The 17832-nt window shown below is 38.4% G+C and overlaps 1 long non-coding RNA gene across 1 annotated transcript; it reads right to left on the minus strand.

Moving 5' to 3' along the window:
* Positions 1-12295: 12295 nt before the first annotated feature.
* LOC123037620 lies at positions 12296-14297 on the minus strand. The gene is made up of 5 exons (XR_006417580.1): positions 13785-14297; positions 13508-13713; positions 13364-13446; positions 13165-13305; positions 12296-12536 (listed from the first exon to the last, which is right to left on the minus strand). It is a non-coding gene; the product is annotated as an uncharacterized LOC123037620 (long non-coding RNA).
* Between the last annotated feature and the right edge of the window lie 3535 nt (positions 14298-17832).

Genomic DNA, 17832 nt, shown 5'->3' on the forward strand with positions numbered 1-17832 from the left:
AAAGAGATATACAACTCATCGAGATGATTTATCCATCGAACTGAAACGATTACATGACAATAACTTACAAACTGTTACTAAAACATTTATTGATTTCCTTTCTCCTAAAAAGGGATATCTATTTTTTCATTCAATTATCAAAGCTTACGACGACATGTACATGACCTATCAGTTGATGCTCTTGTTGAGAAAATGAGTGTGTTAATATTATCAGAAACTCATGTGAGTAACGAAGAAACCATTGACATTCCAAATTTCAACTTTATAGCAAGTTTCAAAAGAGACAATCGTCCAGCAGGTGGGGTGGCTATTTATCATCGGTCCAATGATACTAAGGCCACATTTTCTACAGATCATATGGAAGTGCATGCGAGATATACCAGTATGTTCGAATATTGGTGATATATTTATTTCCCAATGCCATTCTAATGGACAAACAATAAAAATGGCTGCCGTTTATATTTTACCAAAATAGTCTTTACAAGGAATACGAAAGTTCTTGTATTCAAATTTATTCATTTATTCTAAAGCTGCTTCCGCACTATTTATGATGAAAATTAATAGAAGATTTTATCATTACCCTGTTATTTTGAGTGGAGATTTCAACATAAACTTTGCAGATGTCAAAAATCAATCATTAATTTAATTTTTATATGAAGAATTTGATTTAACGATGTCCAATGATCGCAATCTTAGCACAACAAAGTACAAAACTACTACTGATGATGAAGATATATAAATAGATTTAAATCAAAATTGTTTATTTCATACTTTAGTTACCATAGACCTATTGTTTCAGTTTTAGAATTTGATGAAAATCTTGATAATAATGATGAAAATGCTGATAATGATGATGTAATAGTTGTTGAAATTATGGATGAGAATTGATAAATTTTGTATTTACTATTGCTTTGATAAACTTGATTTTTTATGTACAATTTCTCATGTCGCGAGCGCACCTAAAAATGCTCACCCAAAAAAGTGACCAACGCGCCATAAGTTCAACATTTCACTTCTGCCAGCACTCCCGGAGTGCAACCCCCCTTGTTATTTTTTAGTACTCCCTTGTGTTGTGATTTAAGGCACTAACTTTTACAATAACTTGTATATTTCGGACGTTGATGCAATATGATCAGCGCAAACAAGTGGCCCTTACGACCCCAAGTAGTGCGCGAAGCCCGATTCCCCAATGGGCGTAAAAACGTAAGTCGCGATAAGTGAATTAGGAAAATATAGAAGCGGACGAGACTAATACTAATACAAATTTTGTGCTAAGTAAGATAAGATGAATGCTCTTTGGCTTGGCAAAGAGTCGGTAGTAGAAATAACATGGTATAGTCTATTATAGTCGTTACACAGTACTCTAAACGGTTCATGCATATCATAGTTAGATCTATAAATATTTAAAGAAAGAGGAACATATTTCCTGGTAATTCTATTAGGCACGGAGAAGCTTATGAGACTCAGTAACTCGGGACTCTCCACATCCCCGTGAATAAGTTTATAAAAAAAAGTTGTGCCAAGTTCTACGGTTTAATAAGGATGGTAGATTAATTATGTAGTATGTTAAGTTCCCAGTCCAACAAGTTCAAGACTTTAACTCGGGTACGCGTCTCGCAAGTATTGCGATTCGATAGTGAGAAATTTAAGTAAAGACACCCGCCAAAGCTTGAACCGAGCAGCTGAAGTGGAAAAACTTAGAGTCGTCCCGACCGCTAGAGTGAGCGCAAATTTTTTCTTTGTATTATCTCTGGCAATAAACCCAATCACTTGCGCCTATCGTGAGCATCATTAACCTGCAACCACAGTGATCCCCATGGGAAAACATCCACTGAAATTTTAAAAAATAATAGAGCGAATCCTAGTTTTTTATAGATACTACTTTAATTATACCCGTTACTCGTAGAGTAAAAGGGTATATTGTATTCGTGCAAAAGTATGTAACAGGTGGAAGGAAGCGTTTCCGACCCTATAAAGTATATATATTCTTGTTCAGGATCACTAGCCGAGTCGATCTAGCCATGTCCGTCTGTCTGTCTGTCCGTCTGTCCGTCTGTCTGTCCATATGAACGCTGAGATCTCGGAAACTATAAAAGCTAGAAGATTGGCATTTTGCAAATAGATTTTAGGAGTTCCTACGCAGCGCAAGTTTGTTTCAAAATGGTGCCACGCCCCCTCTGACGCCCACAAGCCACAAGCTGTGGCCACAGTTTTGATGCTATTATGAAAATTTTAATTGATATATATTTGTTTCGTCAATACCTATCGATCGGCCTAATAAAAGTTTGCCACGCCCACTCTAACGCCCAAAAACCCATTAAACGCTTAAACCTGGCTAGCGCCTACATTTCCGCCTTTCATGGCCCGTAGCGCCATCTAACGGATGACTTTGGAACAGCTGGCCAAGGTGCTAATTCGAGCGGCGAAAAACATACAAGAAGGCATATTTATATTAAGTTGTTTAGCTGAGTAACGGGTATCTAATCGTCGAGGCACTCGACTATAGCGTTCTCTCTTGTTTAAATAACAATTTTAAGCGTCTCAAGAATCGAAAAAAAAAAATTGCAAGAAAGTTTCTTTTAAAATCGTATTCAAAACATCAACTGTTCTTAAATTTACTTTTACCCTATGGTGCAAAACGCCATAAGTTTTTTTGTCAGCACACCTGCGTCGAGAGGTCGATCTTTCGTCGATGGAAAAGTTGCCGTGAGTTTGAAAACTAATTGTTTATTTCCTATATCCACTTTTTTTTTGAAAACTAAACAGGAATTTTATTTGAATGGCCAATATAATAAAACATGAGTCCCGGATCTAATAAAGCATTAAATTAACGAGCGAAGAAAAAATATTATCTAACAAATATTAAGTACTTACAAAAAAAAAAAATTAACTTCAGTTTAATTTTGAATTTAATCTAAATATTTTATTAATCCTAACTAAATTAAAACAAACAAATCAAGTTAATAGCTCACCCTGAAACAAATGGAAATTCTAACCTGTAAGACAACCGCCCCTATCTTACAAAAACGTTACATATATATTCATATAATTAAGATTATCTACCAATACCATTGTTTAAACATTATTACTATTTTTATACCTATTACTTTATTATGAGTTACTATTACTGAACTATTATTAATTATGTTTTCTTTCCCTGAATTTATTATAAAATTGGAAGTTTAAATCCAAAATTTAGTGAACTCAGTTGAATTTCTCACGGTCGTAGGGAACAGAAGGGGTCACCAGAGCCATGCTCTTGCGGCAGGTGATCATAGGCAGGGTGGGCAACATGGGAGCACAATAACATCCGTGCCTTCGCTGGGTTAAGATTTCTCTCTTTCTTTTCTTGAGCCTTTAAATTCTATTTTTTTCGAATTTATTTATATTTCTTCCGGATTATTTAACTAACTTATAATTTTGCCGCAAGCACGCTCAATTCTTAGTCTGTTAATAATAATGTGTAGACAGTGTCAGGGTCTGTATAAAGCAATAACAACACCCCCAAAGACGTCGAGTTAGTGCCGGACTCTATAGCGTGCCGCAAGTAGAGATCCCTCGATTCAAAATGCTTTAGTCGAACGTTACACGCTACAGATATAATTTATTATTATTAATAGGAAAAAGTGTCGCTCAACGTGTAGGGGCCTTACTGAGTAATTTTTATTTATTAAGACTCACTGGTAAATAAATTATATTTCTTTAAAACTTTATTTCATATTTTTTCTTAAAAAAATTTTTTTTTATGATTTTATTTATTTATTATGAATGCATTATATGAATTATTTTTGAGAATATAATTTACAGAATATTCTGCAAGGGTATAGCTTTCCTTTCTTGTTTTTATTATAATTTAGCTTATATTGGCCTTGAGATGTACTACCCTGCTGCTTATATTGATTGGGATTATTATTATTATTATTCTGCTGTCTCTATTGGTTTTGGAACTTGTAATTTTGTTGTTTATTAATATTATTGGTATTTCTCTCTTTCTTTTCTTGAGCCTTTAAATTCTATTTGTTTCGAATTTATTTATATTTCTTCCGGATTATTTAACTAACTTATAATTTTGCCGCAAGCACGCTCAATTCTTAGTCTGTTAATAATAATGTGTAGACAGTGTCAGGGTCTATATAAAGCAATAACAACACCCCAAAGACGTCGAGTTAGTGCCGGACTCTATAGCGTGCCGCAAGTAGAGATCCCTCGATTCAAAATGCTTTAGTCGAACGTTACACGCTACAGATATAATTTATTATTATTAATAAGAAAAAGTGGCGCTCAACGTGTAGGGGCCTTACTGAGTAATTTTTATTCATTAAGACTCACTGGTAAATAAATTCAATTTCTTTAAAACTTTATTTCCTATTTTTCTCAAAAATTTTTTTTTTATTTTTTTTATATTTTGGAAAACATGCTAAGTGAATATAAGTATTCAAAACTGTCCGGAATAATAAACTAACTAAAGAATTTTCCTAAATTTAGCAGAGATGATGAGGAGTCTATAAGTCTGAGGAAAACAGAAAATCCAAAAATCAACTTAGGTCTTCTGTCCCAGCTTAAAAATACTAACTATACTCTGTAAATTAAAGATAGACATTAATTTAACTGTTCGGAAAATACTGGCATCACTTGAAAGCAGTGTCATATCCACAAATAATTAGTGGCAATCTTGGATTTATCATTTTTCTGAAGTATTATATTCCTTTTTCATAGGCTGGAATACATGCGACTATGTTTTGAACAGGTCGCTGTCCGCTGTCCGAAATAAGAAATTAACTACTTCCCTCCTTTTGTGTTTTGGAAAAGGTTTTTTTATAAAGCCTAAACAATCTTTTCTTTCTGTAATTTTTATAATTTCCGAGAAACTTCAAAAACACCCACGACTCGTGGGACATCTAGCAAGGAGTTCAGTTAATATCTTTTCCGTATATATTTTTTGGGCTTACAATTTTGTTTATGGAAATAAGTTAATATCTTTTCTGTATATTTTTTTTTTGGGTTAACAATTTTGTTTATAACAAGAAAGGAAAGCTAACTTCGGGCAGAGCCGAAGTTGATATACCCTTGCAGAATACTCTGTGAATTATATTCTCCAAAATTATTCATATGATGCATTCTTAATACTCATAAAAAATCACAACTTCCTAACTTTAAAAACACCAAAGTTATGGCATTTCCAATCGTTCAGTTATATGGCAGCTATAGGATATAGTCGGCCGATCCTTATGAAGTTTGGTAGGTCGGATTGATAGGTCAAAAATAGAACCCATAGAAAATCCGAACTTCCTAACTTAACAAACACCAAAGTTATGGCATTTCCAATCGTTCAGTTATATGGCAGCTATAGGATATAGTCGGCCGATCCTTATGAAATTTGATATGTCGGACTGATTGCCCAAAAATAAAACCCATAGAAAATCCCAACTTCCTAACTTTACAAACACCAAAGTTATGGCATTTCTGATCAATCAGTTATATGACAGCTATAGGATATAGCCGTTCCGACATATATACTGCGCGCAAAGGAAAGAAGGGTGTGTGCAAAGTTTGAACTCGATCGCTTTAAAACTGAGAGACTAGTTTGCGTAGAAACAGACAGACGGACAGACGGACATGGCTATATCAACTCAGGAGGTGATCCTGATCAAGAATATATATACTTTATAGGGTCGGAGATGTCTCCTTCACTGCGTTGCACACTTTTGACCAAAATTATAATACCCTCTGCAAGGGTATAAAAACAAGTTAAATCTTTTCCGTATATACTTTTTTTTGGTTTCACAATTTTTGTTTATAGAAACATAAACACTCTTACTTGGTTAAAACTTTGGTTGAAGTTGGTTAGCGTTGGCGTAAGATTTTTTTTTGAAATTGTCCTAAGAATATTTTTCAACTGTGTGCATTATGGGTGTGGACCGATCTCCGAATAAGGGGGCAGAAGGTGGCCCAGCTACAATTTGTCCGATATGTAAATCCGATATGACCGTCGTCGAAATTTTCATAACCTTGTGCCAACATGAATTTCACAGGAAGTGCATAGAAGCGCATTTTAAGAAAAGCGCACAATGTCCAGTATGCAAATCAGCTTGTAGGCCTGCAGTCGGTAAGCCACTTGATAATTCAGGGCTACAAACTCGCAGTCGATCAAAAAGTAAGCAGCCTTTAGAGAGTAGTGATAAATCAGCAATGGATGAGGGACCTTCCACATCAGGAGTTAATACAAATTCCAGTAATAATACGGCAGGCTTTATAACCGCTAACGCTATGACTTTACTTGCCATGGAGCGAAGACTACTCTCTACCCTGTCGGAAAAAGTGACAGAATTGATTCAAAGTTCATTGACAGACAGTATAACAAGAGCTTTGGCGTCACAAATTAGTAGCAATGGTAACATTCAACAACCTGCTGCTCGAGGCATAGAAAGTATGAATATTCAGTCCGATTTAACGAATGAACCACTGGAAAATTCCCGGCTTCTTACGGTCTCTCCTGGTTCTCAAAGAAGCACCACGTCTGTCTTGCTGAACCGACCGGATAAAGTTGTGCATATACTTAATGGATGGAAAATAAAATATTCTGGAGTCGGGGTGTCTGTCGACAATTTTATATACAGAGTAGAGACACTCACGAAGGAAACGTTAGAAGGAAATTTCACGGTACTTTGTAAAAATGCAAGCGTGCTTTTTGAAGGGAAAGCCAACGAATTCTATTGGCGATATCACAAAGCACACGGCGAAGTTGTCTGGGATGCATTTTGTGCAGCCTTACGTCAACAGTTTAGACCAAGTAGGGATGATGGGGATATAGAGGAACTGATAAGGAATACTAAGCAAAAGCCAAATGAAAATTTCGATTGCTTTTAGGATATATCAGGACTAGTTGATCAGCTAGAAGTTCCATGGACGCCGCATAAATTAGTACGGGTCCTTAAGAACAACCTACGTCCCGAAATTAGACATGAACTGTTAAATATCGAGATTAAATCAGTTCCGGAATTAAGAAAGATTTGTCGTCGACGTGAAGACTTTTTGGCCGATATTAAACGATATTCGGGATACGTTCGAGGCCCTCTATTCAAGTGGGAAGTCTCCGAGCTCAATAAAGAACAAGAAGTCTTGGAAACAGAAATAGAATCCGAAAATGAGGTAGATATCGAGGCTTTTTCTCTGTTATGTTGGAACTGTCGTAAGGAAGGGCACCGATATCAGGATTGTGTATCTGAGAGACGTATCTTTTGTTACGGCTGTGGAACGGCCAACACATACAAACCGAATTGTAGTAAGTGTTCAAAAAACTACAAAACCGGCATGACGAAGTCGCCATTCAGACAGAGATGACCGACGAATGACCGAATAGATGACGCAGCCACAGTTATGTCACTCACCTTACCTGACGAACAAAAATTATCTGCTAGTCCTTTGCTACACAGCAAAATCCCAGAATTAAAAACCGTGGCTATCACGACCAGTGACCACAAACCTGAATTGGAACAGCTTAAATCTCGTAGTTCGAAGCGAATAAAAGAATTTTGGAAGAATGTTAAGGAATGTAAACTCGGTGTGGCGTACCTCAGCTCTCTTTCTGAAAGGCCTAAAGATCCTCGCCCATTCTTGCCAATTCGTCTTCTAAATCGTACCGTTTATGGATTATTAGATTTTGGCGCAGCGATTAGTTGTGTTGGAGGACAGTTAGCTTGTGAAGTATTAGACAAGTACAATTATACAAAGTTAAAAGCTAATGCATATACTGCAGATGGAAGATCTCAACAGATTATTACAACGGACGATTAAAATTGAATGATGAATATAGTAACGTCAAAAGGCCATTAACGATTTATATAATACCCTCACTGAAGCAAAATTTGTATTTGGGAATAGATTTCTGGAGGTTGTACGATCTGCTTCCAAAATGCTTGAATTTTCCGAGCTAGAGTCTAGCGATAGTAACGGAAAGGTCGAAACCGATCAACATGATTTGTCCGAGGCTGAAAGAGCCAAGCTAATAAACGTAATCAATTGTTTTCCCTCTTTTACTCAAGAAGGTCTCGGCAAGACCAATTTAATTGTGCATTCGATCGATGTGGGTATGGCTAAACCAATCAAACAACGTAATTTCCCTGTCTCTCCCGCAGTGCAATGCCACGAGTACAATGTCGCGGTTGATGGACAAGGTCGTCCCGGCTCATCTCAGGAACGAGGTGTTCATTTACTTGGACGATTTATTGGTAATTTCTGCTAGTTTTGAAAGGCATCTCGAAGTACTTACAGAGGTAGCTCTGCACATAAGGCGTGCCGGTTTGACAATCAACATTGGCAAAAGTCACTTCTGCATGCTGCGTGTGCGCTATTTAGGCCATATAATAGGTGACGGTGGAATACGCACCGACCCTGAAAAGGTGACTGCTATCACGAATTTTCCGCTACCCAGGACTTTGCGCAGCTTGAGAAGTTTTATGGGTTTGTGTGGGTGGTATCGCAAGTTTGTTCCAAATTTTGCATCTGTTTCCGCTCCTCTGACTGAATTTGATGACTACGAAACGGAGGTTTAGTTTGACTGATGAGGCCATTAAAGCTTTTAAACAGTTAAAATGGTGTCTTAGTGAGGCTCCGGTCTTATGAAGCCCCGATTTTTCTAAACCATTTGCGATACATTGCGATGCAAGTAAAACCGGTGTAAGTGCAGTTTTAGTACAAGTCTCTGAGGAAGGAGACGAGCGTCCGATTGCGTTCATTTCGAAGAAATTGAACAAGAATGCCTAGCAGCGATTGTAGCTCTTAAAAATTTTAGGGCCTATGTGGAAGGGCATAAATTTAAAATCATAACCGACCACGCATTATTGAAATGGTTAATGTCTAATCATGACCTAAATTCTCGCTTAGCTCGATGGGCGTTAGCGTTGCAAAGGTATAATTTCGATATTGAGCATCGTAAGGGATCCCTTAAACATAGTTCCCGATTCACTGTCTCGCGTTAATGAGGATACAGTAGCCGCCTTAGACTTGCGTGAAGGGTTGCTCGTTGATCCTAGTTCGGAACATTTTAAGTCCGCTGGGTACGTTGATCTTGTAGAGAAAGTAGCGGCAAACCAAGCTAGTTTTCCCGATCTTAAGACCGACAGCGGTTATGTTTATCGGAAAGCCGAACACTAGACAGGAGAGCAAGTTCACGATGAGTGTGCATGGAAGCTCTGGATACCGAGAGAATTAGTGCCCGAAATCCTTTCGCGAGCGCATGATAGCCCTTTGTCGTCACACTGTGGCATACACAAAACGATTGAGAGAGTGAGGCGATACTATTTCTGGCCTGGCCTTGTGTCGGATATAAAGACTTATATAAATGGTGTGTAAAACCACAAAGGCTCCAAATTTCGTACTGCGTCCTCCCTTAGAAAAAGCCTCTGAAAGTCAGCGATATTTTCAACGTCTTTTTATTGACTTTCTTGGACCTTATCCTAGGTCAAGAAGTGGAAACATTGGTATTTTTATCGATTTAGATAATTTTTCCAAGTATGTGTTTCTAAAAGCAGTTCGAAAGATTAATACTAGTGTCGTTATAAAATACCTTGATGGGGAGTTGTTTATGGCGTATGAAGCTCCGGAAACGGTGTTGTCTGATAACGGTTCGCAATTTCGCTCCCATGCTTTTGAGAAGCTTATGCAACAGGACGCTGTTACTCACACACTGACTGCAGTGCATTTGTCCCAGGCCAACGCGTCTGAGCGCGTTAATCGCTCTGTAATCTTCGCAATTAGAGATCATTTGCGTCCTGATCATTAGGACTGGGACGAGTATCTAAATAGGATATGTTGTGCTTTAAGATCATCGGTTCATGCTAGTATAGGCACCACGCCTTGTAGCGGCGACTGAAGCAACGATTCTTTTTTTTTTAGTTCGACCCAGAAAAAATATTCTTTAGCTGTTTGTTTGAGCTTAGCTTAGTTTCAGACCGTAAATATTAGTAAGCCCAGCTCACTTTGTATTTTTTTTGAGAATGCCAACAGATCAGGGCTGGCATGATCAGCTATACCAGAGGAGCGCTGGAAAGCTTTATTATCACCATGGCGTGATTACCGGCTGCGATGCATTTCCGCTGGCAGCCTAGGCCAACATTTCCCGGTTCTGTTCTGTTTCTTTTCAATCGAGCAGTTGCGGTGCGCACATGCACTAAAAAATTAAGTTCCTAGTCCAACAAGTATTCGATGGTCATTTCTTTAAAAGTTTTTATGATTTTTGTTTTGGGAAAGTAATTTATTATTTCGACATCATTTGAGTCTCCTCTTATAAATTCTAATTGTCTGTTTTAATAATTAAGTGGTCTTTCTGTTATTGAAATGTAGCTTTGGTTATCTTCTGGTGCACTATGCACTGTAGCTACTGTTGTTATTGTATTTGAATTACTGGAAGTCTTACCTAAATAAGCTTCCTCTATTCTTATTCTAGATAAGGCGTCTGTCACTTGGTTTTCTTTACCGGGCAAATATTTTATTTCATAATCAAACTCATTTAGTTTGATTTTCCAGCGCTGTAATTTCATATTTGGTTCTTTTATATTATTAAGCCATACTAGAGGCCTGTGATCACTTAGGATCAGAAATTTTCTTCCAAAAAGATAGGACCTGAAATATTTGGTATCCCAGAGAATAGCTAAAAGTTATTCTTCTAATGCCGAATAATTGATTTCAGGTTTATTAAGAGTTCTGCTGGCATAGCAGATTGGTTTATGATTTTGTGATAATAATACATACATAATACATATTTCTCCAATAAAGTGGAGTACACGATAATATCGTCCATGTAGACCAAACAATCCTTGTAGATTAAATCTTCTAAAAGAGTGTTCATGCATCTGTGAAAGGTAGCAGGAACATTTTTTAAATCAAAAGGCATTCGAGTATATTCGAAATGAACATTTTTGGTGGAAATATCTTTGTAATAGAATTTTCATCCATTTGTATTTGATGAAAACCTTTTGCGAGGTCAATAGTGGTAAAATATTAACATCTATCAAGTCTGTCCAATATTTCATCCATGACCGGGGTAGGGTATTTGCCATCTACCGTAATTTCATTTAAATTACGACAGTCAATTACGATACGGAACCTTTTTATTCATGATGCATCACTTTTCTTGGGTACTATCCAAATAGGTGAGCAATAAGGGGAATTCGACTTTCGAATTATACCGTTTTATCATATCCTTCATTTGCGAATCGACTTCTCGGTCGTAAGCTTGAGGATATTTGTTATTGTTTTTTTTGTAAACCGCTTGCACTTTTTTGTATCACATGATTGTAGTACTAGTTAAAGTCAAATTATCAATCTCTTTAGATTATCTTTTCCCTCGTCATAAAGATGTTCTAATCTAAACTTATTGGTTTCTTGGAAGTCATTATGTATCCCAAAATAAAATGATGAATCTGTTGTAAATAGGGGATCGCAGCAATCAATTTCTGCTTCTCCTTGTTTATATTCGAAATCGTTATAATTAACTGTTATTGATTTATAATTAATAATTGCATTACATGCTTCGAGATATTCTCTTCCTATGATCATATCATATCTATCGGAAAAATTATGGACCCAAAATGTTTGTTTGGTCGGAAAAATCTAACTTGCGTGGTATGACACGGCTTCATTTATGGTATGAACTTTATGGTATGAACTTTAAGAGGTGTATTTTTGGTCGTAAATTAAAGTAAATTTCTTTAATTAAATTAATAGAAGAGCCTGTGTCTACAGCACATCGGAACTCTTGATCATTCATGATAATTCGTATGTAGGGGTTTCTACTTCCTGTTCTGTGTCCGAGGCTTGCTGATGAAAATTTTCTGTGTCCATTTTCATACTTTTGCGATTTCTTTTTATTGGTCGATTGGGCGCATTAGCCCCATTTCGTTGTGATTGATAATCCTACCCTGACTATATTTTAAACCTTGTTGAAATTCTTGTTTTGTTGCTTGATATATTGGATGGTTTTCATATAAAGGTTCGTTGTTATTATACCCTCTCAGAGGATATTATAATTTTGGTCAAAAGTGTGCAACGCAGTGAAGCAGACATCTATAAAGTATATACATTCTTGATCAGGATCGCGTCCTGAGTTGATATAAGCATGTCCGCATGTCCGTCTGTCTGTTTCTACGCGAACTAGTCTCTCAGGTGCACACACCCTTCGTTCCTTTGCACGCAATATATAACGGCCGGGATCAGTCGACTATATCCTATAGCCGCCATATAACTGATTGATCGGAAATGCCATAACTTTGGTGTTTGTAAAGTTAGGAAGTTGGGACTTTCTATGGTTTTATTTTTAACCAATCAATCCGACCTGCGAAATTTCAAAAGGATCGGACGACTATATCCTCAACGAACTTACGTATACACCCGGGAAAGGGGGTGTTATACAGCCGTCTTACGTCTTTGCAGGACGTCTGGGTTTTGTACTCATTGGAGAGAGTGTTCCTTAAATCCATCCAGCATCTGGTTGTTGATGGTTGAGATATGCATAGTGTTGCATTTCATGTTGGAATCGGCTGGAAGAAAAAGGAAGGAGGTATTCGTTTTTGGTATCGATAAAGTTTGGTGGGTGGTGGGTTGCCCCTACTGAAGTGGCGCCCCTTCTGCTGATGCCCTTGGCTATCTAGCTATTTAAAATAGCCCGGTTCGCTCTGGGTATGGCTAGGATGGCCTTGGATTCGCCCAATGACCCACTTTTGGGAGAGGGAAATGGAATATGGTGTGATGAGCATGACATTGCGTAAGTCAGGTATAGGGTTTAGTTTCTGCCAGACATCGAAGCCATGTCGACGTGATTTTTCTATTTGTTATCTTAAAATAGCCCAAGAAAAAGTCCACCGAGGACCCTAGTACATAGGTCCCCGGCAATTAATTCGATTTTCTTCGATTTTCCTCTCGGAGGAAGGGCAGCAAAAACACCTCGTGGTAGTGATCAGCCACCAATAGCCGCAGGCAGCAGCGACAGCCACCGGCAGCAGCAACAGCAACAGGCAGCAGCAACCGCCGCAGCCAGCAGCAACAGCCGCCGGCAGCAGCAACATCCACCGGCAGCAGCAACAGCCGAAGGCAGCGATAGCCAGCCAGGTGGACTAGCAACCGCCGCCAGCAGTTAGGTTATTTAACCACAACAAAATTCCACGTTACCTCGGTGAGTCCATTCCGGGCACGTAGAACCCGATCAGCGCTGCGTCGCGACCCTGACTGTGCTCCTTCACCACGCGGCCTCTCCCACGTCGCGATCCACAGTGGCCAAACCAAGGCGTGGTACCGATCTCCGCACCACACCTGCAAAAACACAAATAGTTAGTCATTTAAGAAAATTAAATTTGTAAATTGTACTTACCATCGTTGTAAATTGATGCGGATTTACCTGCGTCCTTCCATTCTCGCCCCTCGTTAAACCCAGCTATTTGGTCGCGGGAATCCCTAAAAGTGAGGGAGACCCTTAGGTCTATAGGCACTTTTCCTTATATATATTTATACATACGCACGTCCCTTCTTATCCCTCGGAGCTTCCCGGGATTAGGTGACCCGAAATGGTGCAGTAGACCCAACCAACCCTGCGCGAAGATTTGGTTCCGCGGTGACCGTAGCTAGTTTCCCGACCTTGTCGGTACTACCGCTGTGACCCCTTAGTATTATTTTCAAATTGCTGGTGCGCTTAGGGTCACGCATATAAAGAAGCATCCTTACCTGAAATGAATATAAGTTGTAAATATTAAATCGTAAGAGGCAAGTTGAAAATGATGGAGTAAGTTATTTACCTGTTGGGGGAGATGGGCCGGTCGTAGACCGCCTGGCAGTGATTCCGGCCGCTAACGATGGGTGGTGCCTCCCTCGGGCACCACAGAAAGGGAGGGTGCGCTGTGGCAGCCACATCTGATGCCACTTTTCCGTCGTATTGGTCCCGATTTGTTTGTTGTTTCGTTTGTTTACGTTTAGGTTATTAGAGATGTTAGTATTTGTAGAGCGAGACGTCGATAGTCATCGATATTTAATGTTGTGGGGCTGTAGGGACATTGGGGGTACTCCGCCCTAAGGATTCCGAAGCTAGCCGGGGCCGTCCCAGGAAGAACAATATGCAGTTCCATAACAATAGGCATCTCCGTCAAGCTGCATTTCGATCGCCTGGCGATGTCTCTTACCACTGGTGGGGCAGAACTAAGGTTTTTTATTTTTTAGTACTTCCTTGTGTTATGATTTAAGGCACTAATGCCCTCTTCCCACAGAGCTCCATCCACCATCCACCAACGGATGGTCCATAAGGTTTTGCCGTTCCGAAAATTCCCAGTTAGTTCCCCATCCAAATTTGACGGACTTTTTTATGCGATAGTTAGGCGATGTTTTTTTGGTGCAACTCTGAGTTCTTCTTCTTGACAGTGGAAATTGGAACATTCACTAGGAAAATTTAAAAAAATAATGGCTGGTAACTTTTGAACAGGAAGGCGCCAATTCAAAAAATGCTGTTTATACTTGTAATAATTAATTAATTACTGCTCCATCCGTGTGGCAGCATTAGGTGTTGCTCCACTCTTTCCTAGGCGCATAGGTATGCTCAACATTGAGCAGAACATTTAAAATGAAATAAAATATAAAATTATAATAAAACAAAAAACAAACATTTATATATAATGAACTTGATTTGTTACCATTTAGACAATATTGGGCAATAGCTGTTCATATTTTGTCTGCAGGCTGGCAAAAATCTGCAGACGTATTAGTTCGTTTTGATTGTTCGCGTAGATCACTTGCAGTCTGTTACCAAGTATCATTTATAACGCTGTTGTGCTCATTTTAAATGTTGTGCAAAATGCAACGGGCTAAAATGATGAGCCACAGCTGTTCAGATCAGCTGTTATCGGATGGTGGATGGTGGATGTGCTCTGTGGGAATCGGAGTTTCACATTTGTCAAAAATCGCAACCGTTTCAGACGGATGGACTCTATGGGAAGAGGGCATAACTTTTACAATACCTTATATATTTCGGACGTTGATGCAATATGATCAGCGCAAACAAGTGGCCCTTACGACACGGAGCCCTATTCCCTAATGGGCGTTAAAACGAGATCGCGAGAAGTGAAAAAGGATAATATAGAAGCGGACAGACTAAGTTAGAAATACGTACGAGACTAATACTAATTTTGTGCTAATTAAGATTAAATTAATGCTTTTACTCTTGGCAAAGAGTCGGTAGTAGAAATAACATGGTATAGTCTATTATTGTCGTTACACAGTACTCTAAACGGTTCATGCATATCATAGTTGGATCTACAAATATTTAAAGAAAGAGGAACATAGTTCCTGGTAATTCTATTAGGCACGGAGAAGTTTATGCGAACCAGTAACTCGGGACTCTCCGCATCCCCGTGAATAAGTTTATAAATAAAAGTTGTGCCTAGCATCGTTCTACGGTTTAATAAGGATGGATTATTAATTAAAAGAAGTTCTTGAGTAGGATGGTAAAAAAAGGCTTTTATTCCAGTTAAGGCCCCGTAGAGCAAATAATAAAAACTTCTTTTGCACAGACTCTATCCGGTCTATATGTACACCATACAGAGGACTCCAAACTGCTGAACAGTACTCCAGGATTGGACGGACTAGTGAAATGAACAGAGTCTTTGTAACATAGGGATCATCGAATTCCTTTGACCACCTTTTAATAAATCCGAGTACTCCCCTGGCTTTATTTACCATAGAAGTAATATGGTCACAAGACTTAAGTTTTGGGTCAAAAAGGACGCCAAGGTCATCAACATGCGTGATTCTAGACAACGCACAGCCACCCAGCGTATACGTGGCATATTGTGGGTTCACCCTAAAAATGTCATTACATTAAACTTAGCGCTTTTTAAATTAAAAAGATTTTCACAACACCATGTTTAAAAAGCATTTAGGTCCGATTATATAATATGTCTGAACTGCAAAAATTTGGTTATATTGCAGGCATAACTTGACGTCATCTGCGTACATAAGGACACGCGACTTTGTTAAGACTAGAGGGAGATCGTTTATGAATAAAGTAAATAGAAGTGGGCCAGGGTGGCTTCCTTGTGGGACGCCTGAAGTAACTCGGATCAAATTAGAGATAGAGTTTTTGAAGAGGACTCGTTAAATTAGATATCTTAAATTCTATGTTAGAAGATCACATGGAAACCCTAATAAGTCTAGTTTTTATACAAGAAGCGAGTGATTTACTGAATCAAACGCATTACTAAAATCAGTGTAAACTAATTCAGTCTGCATGTTCTTTCTGAAGCCATTTAATAAACAAGAAAGGAAAGCTAACTTCGGGCGGAGCCGAAGTTGATATACCCTTGCAGAATACTCTGTAAATTATATTCTCCAAAATTATTCATATGATGCATTCTTAATACTCATAAAAAATCCGAACTTCCTAACTTTAACAACAACAAAGTTATGGCATTTCCAATCGTTCAGTTATATGGCAGCTATAGGATATAGTCGGCCGATCCTTATGAAATTTGATAGGTCGGATTGATTGGCCAAAAATAAAATCCATAGAAAATCCCAACTTCCTAACTTTACAAACACCAAAGTTATGGCATTTCCGATCAATCAGTTATATGGCAGCTATAGGATATAGTCGAACGATCCTTATGAAATTTGGTAGGTCGGATTGATTGGCCAAAAATAAAATCCATAGAAAATCCCAACTTCCTAACTTAACAAACACCAAAGTTATGGCATTTTCGATCAATCAGTTATATGGCAGCTATAGGATATAGTCGGCCGATCCTTATGAAATTTGGTGGGTCGGATTGATTGGCCAAATATAAAACCCATAGAAAATCCCAACTTTCTAACTTTACAAACACCAAAGTTATGGCATTTCCGATCAATCAGTTATATGGCAGCTATAGGATATAGTCGGCCGATCCTTATGAAATTTGGTAGGTCGGATTGATTGGCCAAATATAAAACCCATAGAAAATCCCAACTTTCTAACTTTACAAACACCAAAGTTATGGCATTTCCGATCAATCAGTTATGAAATTGATCCTTATGAAATTTGGTAGGTCGGATTGATTGGCCAAATATAAAACCCATAGAAAATCCCAACTTCCTAAATTTACAAACACGAAAGTTATGGCATTTCCGATCAATCAGTTATATGGCAGCTATAGGATATAGTCGGCCGATCCCGGCCGTTCCGACTTATATACTGCGTGCAAAGGAAAGAAGGGTGTGTGCAAAGTTTCAATCCGATAGCTTTAAAACTGAGAGACTAGTTTGCGTAGAAACAGACAGACGGACAGACGGACAGACGGACATGGCTATATCAACTCAGGAGGTGATCCTGATCAAGAATATATATACTTTATAGGGTCGGAGATGTCTCCTTCACTGCGTTGCACACTTTTGACCAAAATTATAATACCCTCTGCAAGGGTATAAAAAGGCGTTAGCTCCAAGAGGTCGTAGATCTTCGCCTTATAAATCCATGTTGACATGGAGATATAATTGATATACAAAGATGTTGCAAGTGGTGTGTAATAACATTTTCGAAAATCCTTGGGATGGCGGATTATTTGGATATGCCTCTATAATTACTTGTGTTCGATTTATTTCCATTCTTATGAAGGTGAATAACAAATGACTCCTTCCAAATAAGTGGGAAATGAGAAGTTTTCAAAGACAAGGTAAACCATTTGTGCAGAAGTCTACACAGAGTTTCAGCACAGTATTTAAGCACGCAGCCTGGATCTCCGTCGGGACCCGGTGAATAGACTGGTTTAACTTTAAGGAGATCCAAGAGAAGGGAGCTTTCGCTTAACCTCGGATAACCTTGGA

Source organism: Drosophila rhopaloa, unplaced genomic scaffold (genome assembly GCF_018152115.1).
Source record: "Drosophila rhopaloa isolate 14029-0021.01 unplaced genomic scaffold, ASM1815211v1 contig_186, whole genome shotgun sequence".
NCBI classification, from domain to species: Eukaryota; Metazoa; Arthropoda; class Insecta; order Diptera; family Drosophilidae; genus Drosophila; species Drosophila rhopaloa.